The 9,833-nt window shown below is 44.6% G+C and overlaps 1 long non-coding RNA gene across 1 annotated transcript in view; it reads left to right on the top strand.

The window, feature by feature from the left end:
* The first annotated feature begins 2,394 nt into the window (after nucleotides 1-2,394).
* Nucleotides 2,395-9,833, top strand: part of LOC123639991 — a 71,854-nt gene continuing 64,415 nt past the window's right edge. The window contains exon 1 of the long non-coding RNA XR_006735847.1: nucleotides 2,395-2,695. This is a non-coding gene — a long non-coding RNA (uncharacterized LOC123639991). The remainder of the gene's footprint in view (nucleotides 2,696-9,833) is intronic.

Here is a 9,833-nt window from a genome sequence, read left to right as displayed (position 1 = left end):
CAGGAAGAGACTGAGAGCAAGAAAAACAATTCAAAATGGGGAGGAGGGAATGGGAGTTTAGGAAATAATGAAATAAAGTTCCTCTGAGTAAAAAAGGATACTTCAGAAAGTGTCCTTAACAGAGGGAAAAACATCCTCTTAATTGCTGCATGTACCCCATTTTCCTTTCTCTTTAGAGGTCTCTTCAATGCGAATTTTTAGAGATTGCGTTTTAGGCCCGCTGGGCAAGGGAGAAGTGGATGCTCGCCGCGCCAGGCACGTTCACAGGAACGCAGCCCCCGAGTCACCGTGTCCCGAGTCCTGTACACGTCTGTGTCAAGCCTCCAAAAGCTATCCTGCGGTTCGGATGGTCCTCACCCTGACCGGGTCTGCTGGGCCAGCAGTTGACGTCCCTTTAGGGGGACGCGGCCGCCGGCGCCAGCCACCCCCTGCCCCGCTACCCATGCTGCCGCGCCGTCGTCTCTGCTAACCGCTCCGCAGCCCCGCGCCCGCCCGCGGCGGCAGTTGCGGTGTCGGGCTGGCTGGCACCTCGGGACGAAAAGGCCGTCAAGTCTCCCTCCTCCACTGCAACTGGCAGCTCCCGCACCGGCCCCGGCGCGGCGCGCAGTTCCCGCGCCCGGGCGCCCGCAGGCCGCGCAGGGCGGCCGCGCCTCTGCCGCGCAGCAGGGCTGGGCGGTTTCTCAGGAACTTGCCTCCCTCATCCTGCCCTCTGGGCTGAGAAAGAAGCGAAAGCCCCCACTCCTCTCCGCAGACTGGCTCTCCACACGACCACCCCGCTGCGTCCTGAGCGCTGGGGGGATCTGAGCGAAGGGGAGAGCCTTTCCGAATTCGTGGACCCTCCAGGGCGGCAGCCCGCTCCCACCCCTACCCCGGGCTCCAATGACCCGCAGCCCCGCGCATTTCGAAAGGCTGCCCGGCTCGCCGGCCGCCGGAGAGGGCCGCAGCAGCGCGCGGCGCCGGCCGAGCGATACGGCCGCTTGCGGGGGTCCCCTCCGCCCTTACCCGTCTGCAAAGTGCCCCCATGATATCCCTGCTGCCCCGCACGGCGGGCTGAGGCAGGGAAGGACTGGGAAAATGCGGTTTGGGGCGTGATTGGGGGCCCGGGGGGCCGTGGACCGCAACGAGCGGAGCGGGGCGGGCGGCCCTTCAGGCCCCGGCGCGCCCACCGCCCCGGCCTCCCGGAGCGCCCTTTCCCGGCGGCCGGGGAACGCAGCCTTCGCCATTTCATCGTTGTCATCGTCGTTTACACACTTGCTCCCCTGAAGCTCTTTGGATGTAAAAAGGGTGTTTTAAAAGCTCGTCTAGGATCTCAGATTCGGTTTTCAGAGTATGAATTTCTTTTTCCAATCTGCCATCTCTTTCACCTGAGCCACACCCTACGCCCACCCCCACCTCCCTCCAGGCCAAAAATAAGGGGAAAAATCCTGCAGGCAAAGCTGGGGCGAAGAGGCCCACGGTCCTGCTAGAAAACCTCTGGGGGCACCTCCCGGATCTGGGGCAGGGTGGGGTCAGCCGCACGCCGACCCCGCAGAACCGAAAGTGCAGTGTTTACATATAACTCAAGTCCCTGTGGGGCCGTGCGCGTACCCGTCCGGTCACGCGTGGGGGCACACGGAACAGGCAGCAGTCGGAGAGGAACAAATACAAAACGCAGCCAGCGCGCTGGGCGCGAAACCTCGACGCGCCCCAGACAACGCTGAGAAAGGCCGGGAGCAGGGCGCGCAGCCGGGCCGCGGCCGGGGGATTGCATCACTGCAGCTCCCCCGCCAGAAAACGGGCTCCGAACCGCAGCGCCCATCATGGCGCTCGGGCCGGGCCGCGCTTCCCGCGCGCAGTCCCCGAGCGCTCGCGCCGCGGCCACGCAGCCTCGAACGCGCATTTCGCAAACACGTTCCCCCTCTCCGAGCGCCTGTCCCCCGCCCCTCCCTCCTCGTGTGTGCGTGTGAATGTGCGTGCGTACGTGCGTGCGCGTGTGTGCAGAGGAGAACTTGAAGATTATTTTTTTTCCTCTCTTTTTTTCCCTCCCGTGCTGGTGGTTGTAAACTTGATTGGCATTGGCTGCGCCCACTGACCCCTGCGCCGAGTCCACCGAAGATTTAAGGTGGATCCGGGAAGCTGCAGCTTCAGGCGGAGTCTCGCGCCTGTGCTGGTTTAGGAGGAAAAGGGCAAAAAAAAAAAAAAAAAAAAGCCCCAAACCGTGCGCCCGCCGCGTTTTACGAATCCCCTGCGGTCCCGGCGCCGGCGCCCGCCCGCGCCCCCACCCCGGAGCGCGCCGCGCACTTCCTCCGCCCACCGCCCACTCCTTCCCCATTGGCCGGCGCGTGCAGTTTGAATTTTTTTTTTTTTGGATGCTTGTTTTCTTGTAAAAATACTGTACCCCAGATCGTGTGACGAAACCTGCTTCGGCGGGCCGAGGTGGGGGTGCTTGAGCTGGTTTGTGGAGGCAGAAGAGAGGAGGCTAGGCGGAGCTTCTGTTCCAAAATTCACCCCCCCCCAAGTGCGGTTGACAGTGTGCAGGCGGGTGGGGGTGCGGGGCGGCGGTGCACAATCCAGCGAAGCTTCGGCGGGGGCAGAGATGTAGTATAAATCGTTAATGGATGTCCAGGGCGCGCCGTGTCACCGGCTGCTGGCCAGAGGTACTGGGAAGGCGCGGGCAGGAGCCTGGCGAGGATGCACCTTCCCCTGGCTTGGAAAGGTAGAATTGGGGAGCGCGGGAGGGTGGAAAAGACACCCACCTTTCCGCAACCAAGGGGGGAAAAAAGGAACAGAAGAAATGCAAATAGAGCAAAAATGTATTATTTGAAGTGCCACTCAGAATCCACCATAATTCAGGCAGTTAGTGTCAGTGTCATTTCTTACTGAATTAAAGAAAGTTTTCTGTCTCTGGTTGCCAGAGTGTTTTTGAGTGAGAACTATGTTAAAAACAAAATCGAGATACGAAATAGGACTTTTTAAGTGCCTTTGATTTCTGGTCTGGAAATTCATTCGTCTGATCAAGTACGTGTACTTTGAGAGTTAGGATAATGTTATTTGTAACACAGGTGTCAAGGAAATTATATCCTTTATTAATTAGAACCCGATAGTGTTTTACTTTGTGAAATTTTTAAAAGTTTATAATAATTCAAATTACTGTCTAATTCACTCTATCTCCAGGTTAGTGAAGTTAGCATGTATACATACCTCTTTCTTTTTTTCTCTCTCTTTCTTTCTGTTAGTTCTGTTGCATTGTAGCGGACGATTTTAACCAGATGTCCAGCTCTAGTCTTCCAACAGTCCCTAACCCAGTGGTGACATTTTTTAGTTATTAAGTCCCCCAATCCTTCTTACCCCAACAAACCTCTTAATTATCCAACCCAACTAAGCTCCATGAAACACCATAAACCAACCTGATTATGCCTTTAGCAAGGCTGTGCCCATTTAATCTCTTAATCCCACATCATAAAGGTCCACTAGCCACTCCTGACCTCCAGGGACCCACCTAGCCAGGGTGGACACTATGAGAAAACATATTTACCTTAATATTAGTAGAAAGAGGAAATTTTTGAGTTAAGGACAGGCTAGCTTCAGGAAGCAGTGAGCTCGCCATCCCTGGAGTATGAGTCAAGCACTAGTCTGGGTGACCCCTTGGTAGGGACATTGTAGACAAGATTCAAATATCAAATGAGTATTTGGATTAGTGATTTCAGAGTCTGTTCTAGACCCTTGAGATACCATATTTCCAACCTTGGAATTTCTGGATTTCCACTAAACGCAGCCATTTTCTTTGCTCTTTACTGTCTTGAAGAGTTGTGCTGCCCAATAGCACATGTGGCTATTGAGCACTTGAATGTGGCTAGTCCAAACTCAGGTGTGCTATGTGATACTATACAGCAGGTTTCTAAGAATTAGTATGAAAAAAGAATGTTAAATAGTTCGTTAATAACTTTTATATTGATTACATGTTAAAATGATATTTTTGATATATTGGGCTGAATAAAATACATTATTATAATGAATTTCATCTGTTCCTTTTTACTTTTTTTAGTGTAGTTACTAGACAATTTAATTTGTAGATATGGCTTGAATTATATTTCTATTGAATATTGCTCTTTGAGACCAACAACCATGGTAACTTGAGGTCCCATCTTTAAGAGTAGTAACTAATAATACTGAGGAGTAGGTGGTAACTTTTAGCTGCCATCCTAGCTTCCCAAATTAAAGTGAGACCCAAACTTAGCCTCTGAAACCTTTAAATAGAATTCTGCCAAAATCTAAGATCTATCATTTAATCTTTACCAGTTAGTGTTGGATTTGTGCCCAGATTATGGGACTAGGTACAGATATGTCTGATGAAATCAGACGTGGTGACCACAGCTTTTCACATTATAGAAACAGAGAGACTGGAAAGTCCAGTATGTTAGGAGTGACTCTGGAAAAAAATTTAGACCCCAAACAGAGCCTCCACAGAGAGTCTCACTACCACTCTTCAGGGGACAGGAAGCTGGTAGGGAGATGGAGCAGTGTTCTCATTCTAAGATTGTGTCTAACAGAAGACCTGAACAAATGAAAAGCATACCGTTTTATTGGATAGGAATACTCACTGTGATAAGGATGGCAGTCTTCCCTAATTTGTACCTTAAAACCAAATTCTAATGAAAAATTCTGATCACCGTGTTTTGTTCCATTGTTCTATCAGTCTATCCACCCAGGAACATATTTTAATTACTGTAAATTTAGAATACATTAAAAAAAAGAAAAAAAAATTTAGAGTATGTTTTAATTTCTAGTAAGACTAGTCTGCCACATCCCAACTGGTACTGGTCCCTTTATGTTTTTTCCCCCCAGAATTTTCCTGGCTCCTTTTTTCTTCTTTTTTCTTCTTTTTTGCCTTTTTTCCCATATGGATTTAAAATGAATTTGTCTAGTTCCAAATAGAATTCCTATTGGCATTAAAAACAAATAAAATAGGATCCTCACACTTTACACCAGGATAAATTCCTGAAGAAGTAAAGAGAATGAAGCACAAAAAAATCAAACAGACACACCAGAAGAAACCTCAGAGGATTTTTAAAAATAAAATCTCAGAGTGCAGAACGTCTTTTTAGGTATGACACAAAGCGTGGAATTCATAAGATGTAATCTTGCAAAATTTGATGACATAAAAATAAAAATGTTCTGCATGGCAAAACCTACCACAAGCAAAGTTAAAAGAAGATGATGTGGCGGTCCTGGTGGTACAACACTGTGAATGTACTTAATGCCACTGAACTGTGCACTAAAAATGGTTGAAATGCTACATTTTATGTTTTAGGTATTTAGTCACAAAAAAATAAGCCAGGCATGGTGACACATACCTGTAGTCCCAGTTATTTGGAAGGATTTCTTGAGCCCAGGAGTTCAAGGCCAGCCTGGGCAACATAGTGAGATCCTCTTTCTCTCTCAAAAAAAAAAATTAAAAGTCAGTAAATAAATACACAACTACTGGAAAAGAATTTTAAGTTCCTACAGATTGTATCTAAAAGAATGTCACATGGTGTCCTAGGCCCTATCATTTGTGAGACACTGGAGTAGTGGTTTGACTTCAGGCTCTGGAATCAGACTGCCTTTTGCAAGTTCCTTCACCTTTTACAGTTTCTATTTCTTTGTCTAATGAGGATGTCTATAGCTCTCTCATAGGGTTATTAAAAGATTCAATGGGATAATGTATGTGTAGTATACAGCACAATACCTGGTATGTAATAAGTAATGACTATTATATTTTAGTAAACAATATAATTAATGGGGACATTCTGTTTTTATTTTGTCTTCTTGCAGTAACCGTAGCCAGTAACCTCATAAATTTGTTTTATTTTAATTACTTCTGTCATTACCCTTAAGAAAAACAAATATTTTATTTTATTTTATTTATTTATTTTTTTGAGGAGAAGGAAAGAGAAGTTTAATAATAAGCAGAAATACAGAGCTTTTAAAGGATGGATTCTCAGCTTTAGGCAATTGCTGTTTAACTGCAGTTGATGATTCTAATCATCCCGTCTCAGTCCCATCTCCACCTAAGACAATCCCATGACCTCCACCACTGGGGACCTCCATCAGCCACCAGGGCCAGTTCTGCTGATCCAACTCCTCTAACATGAAGAACAAAAGACATTCCCCTGTTCCTTCTGACTGCTGGCTGGGGCAGGGATTCAGGTCCTAGTGCTCCAAAAGCAGTGGGGCATGTTTTAAAGAAACAAAATATTTTTGCCATAGAAAAACAAATATTTTAAATTGGCATTTAATAAACTGAACTACCATATTGCAAAAAATGGTTAAAATGGTAAATTTTATGTTACTTATATTTTACCACAATAAAAAAAAGTTTAAAAAAAATAAGACATTTGTTGAATTAGTGTTCCCTCCAATGATTTCTGAAAGGACCTGGTATAGATTTATTTGTGGCAATAAATCGATAACATGTACACCCACATACAAATACGATGGCAAATTTGGAAAAGTGTTTGCAGCCCCCTATATCAAAGAGTTAATTTCCTAATAAAGAGTTTCTGTAAATCAATGAAAAAAGCAAATCAATAGAAAAATAAAGGATATGCACAGAGTTTTCAGAAAAGAAAATGCAAAACGCTCTTAAAAATGAAAACATGCTCAATTGGGACTAGTGGGATATAAACTATATACAGAATACATACCTTTCGATAAACTGAGGCACAGTTCGCATCACTCAGATACAAAGGTGGCCATTATTACTTCTTGACAGTTTAAGCTTTGCTTCTCTCCTTTCTATCCAAGGCTGAGTGATTTTTTTTTTCCAGCTTCAGTGGTGACTAAAGAAGCAAGGAGTTTGCATGTGTGCAAGCCATGGCCACCTTTCAGGCTCAGTGTACAATCCCTCCCACTCAAACCATTGAGGCTTTAACTTAATGGCATCACCTCACTTTACCCATAAAAATCCCCTGAATCAGCCTCCTGCAACCAGTCCAACTGCTTCTCTCAACACATCCTCATCCATTCCTGCATTTAAAGCCTGTATGTTGCTGATAATACCAGTCTTTCCAAAATCATCACCTTCTTCTGGCTTTCCTTCAAGCTCTCTATTCTCTTTTAAAAACTTCAAGCAGAATTTGTTGCATGATAAACGTGGAATGTCTAATTAGTAGAGAGAAACTCTATTATGCAATAAATGGTGTTAGGTTATGGCTAACCATTTGAAAAAAAAATGTTAAATGCCTCTTAAACACACATTTTGTAATTCATATACTGTGTGTTTAAAATACATACTCTTTGATTTCACAATTTCTTTTCTACAGATTTACTTTTGGGAAATAATCAGACGTGTGACTAAAGATATATTTACGAGAATAATTACTGTTACCTCATATTATATTATATTGTTATATTATATGATATTTTTTTGATGCAAAGTCTCAGTCTGTCACCCTGGGTAGAGTGCAGTGGCATCATCATAGCTGACTGCAACTTCAAACTCTTGAACTCAAGTGATCCTGCACCTGGCTAATTTTTCTATTTTTGGTACAAACGGGGTCTTGCTCTTGCTCAGGCTGGTCTTGAACTCTTGAGCTCAAGACATCCTCCTGCATCAACCTCCCAGAGTGCTAGGATTACAGCAACTGTGCCCAGCCTATATATTATATTTTGAAAAGAAACAAAATAGTAAGCAACCAAATAAAACTCCCTTAGATATAGGATAACAGGATTGATTTATATGATTGAACCAACTATATTATATCTGAGAATGACACAATTTGCAGCCATTAAAACACCCCAAGTAGCTTTATATGTACTAATAGGAAAAGTTGTTTATAATACATTAAGGCAAAAAGCAGGCACAGAGCAATATTTATGGTTTTATAAAAATATATTTTTGTGAAAAAATCATACGTATATGCAGACAATTGGCTTGGAAGTTACCCCTCACATTAATATTTGTAGTTCCTATTTCTGAGAGCAGCATTATGAAGAGACTTTTCCCTAAACATTTATGTATTGGTTGCATTTTTTACAGTAGATTTTTAACAAGGAAAAAAACCATAAAGATAGTTCAAATTTGAAAAATGATCATTATTATAATTTCTTGCTGTAGAATCAGAGTTTCTCTTTGTGTCTCACATATGGTGTCTCTTCTCAGACATTAGCAGAGTACAAGGCATTTCAATAATTCATTTTGCCTCCATTTTTCTATCTAATTTCAGATATTGTTAAATCCATGTATGAGTTATGAGGAGTGTGTGATGTGTGTTTGTGTATGTGATTTGGCTTCCAGAGCACATAAGTGAGGTATAAATATCATCCCCATTAACTCAGTGATATCTTAACAAACCATGGAAAATTGAGCTTATTCCATATTTTTGCCACATGGGATCTCACTGGTAATGTTATCCCAAAACTCACATTCCTTGATCTTTGGCACTTGGCACACTCAGGGAATCCGCCTGGGAATTCAACAGATCAACTCCCTGCCTTAGATTAGTTGCTTAGGACACAGTGCTGGGAAAATCGTTTTAAATTTCAAGTTAGCAGACCAATCTTTGGCTGTCACTCTCCATGTGACTGACCTGGGCAAATCTTAGAATCTCAGAATACTGGGTGTGGAAGATTACTTCATTCAGTCTTTCCATTTTACAGATGAGAAAATTCTCATTCTTGATTTCCTGCAAAGTGGGGAGGTTAGACAAGATGATTTATAGGTTCCTTCTGGCTTACAACTCTGATTCCTGTTTCCTAGTCAAATCATGCTTTCCATTTGTGTGGATCAGGTTATTTTCCAGAGAAGCTAGATTCCTGATTTTTGGCCACAAACCACATATTCACGGGAGTCAAAGGAAGACGATAGTACAACAGTATCGGCTGAATAGCGAACGTTTATAATCTCACTAGGAAAAAGCATGTGAATGTGTAACTTAGTGGTTACTTAGTGGTGCCAAACATTGCTTTGCTGTTGCATGCGTACTCGGGAGCCCCTGCTCAGGGCCAGGCTAGGTAGTCTTCATGACAAACGTGAGTGCTGGCCTCCTGGAGCTACAGTCTTTTGGAGGTGACAAGGAGGAATCACAGCTGTAATTATTAAATGGAATTTAGGTGAGTGCTCTGAAAGTGCTATGAAGGGATTGCAGAGCTTCTGCTTCATGCTCCAACAATTTGGACTCCATACAAAGGTGTCCAGCTGAGGAAGCATTCAGGGGCCAAAATCCAAACTCATTCCCTAGGCCAGCCTGTGTTCACTGAAAAGAAAAGGGCCTTTAAATCAATCCCCACATGCCTGTAGTCCCAGCTACTCCTCAGGCTGAGGCGGGAGGATTGCTTGAGGCCAGGAGTTCAAGTCCAGCCTGGGCAACATAAAGAGACCCCATCCTTCCTCTCTAAAGAGAAAAATCCATCCCTCGCACTGGCAGGGCGTCCCCCTATGTTCCAGTGGCTGCCTTGTAGGATGCTATAAGAATTTGAAACAGGGTGCCTGATCTAGATTGGGAGCTAGGAAATCCCTTCTAAGGAAATGACCTTCAAGTTGAGACCTGGAGGCCGAGCAGAAGTTAGCCAGTTGAAAGCAGGAGGGGAAGAACAGCGATCCAGGCAGAGCACAGTCAGGGAAGGACTTTGAAAGAAGGTGCTGTGGCTGGGACACAGTGAGCCAGGGGCAGAAAGAATGAAGAGTGATAGGCTTTTTAAAGCTGCCTTAGGAAATTTGGTCTTTACTCCAAGAGCAAGGGGAAGTCATTGGATAATTTGAGAGTGACTTGAGCAGCTTTGATTAAATTCGATTATTTTCTCATTTTAGTTGAAACCCTTAGTCTTGTATTGGGATCATTCAAATAGGATGTGGAAAGGACAGTTTAGGCTTG

This window comes from Lemur catta, chromosome 6, assembly GCF_020740605.2.
Source record: "Lemur catta isolate mLemCat1 chromosome 6, mLemCat1.pri, whole genome shotgun sequence".
Lineage (NCBI taxonomy): Eukaryota > Metazoa > Chordata > Mammalia > Primates > Lemuridae > Lemur > Lemur catta.
Note: the sequence above shows the minus strand (reverse complement) of the source record. Positions and strands in the feature narration are given on the sequence as shown.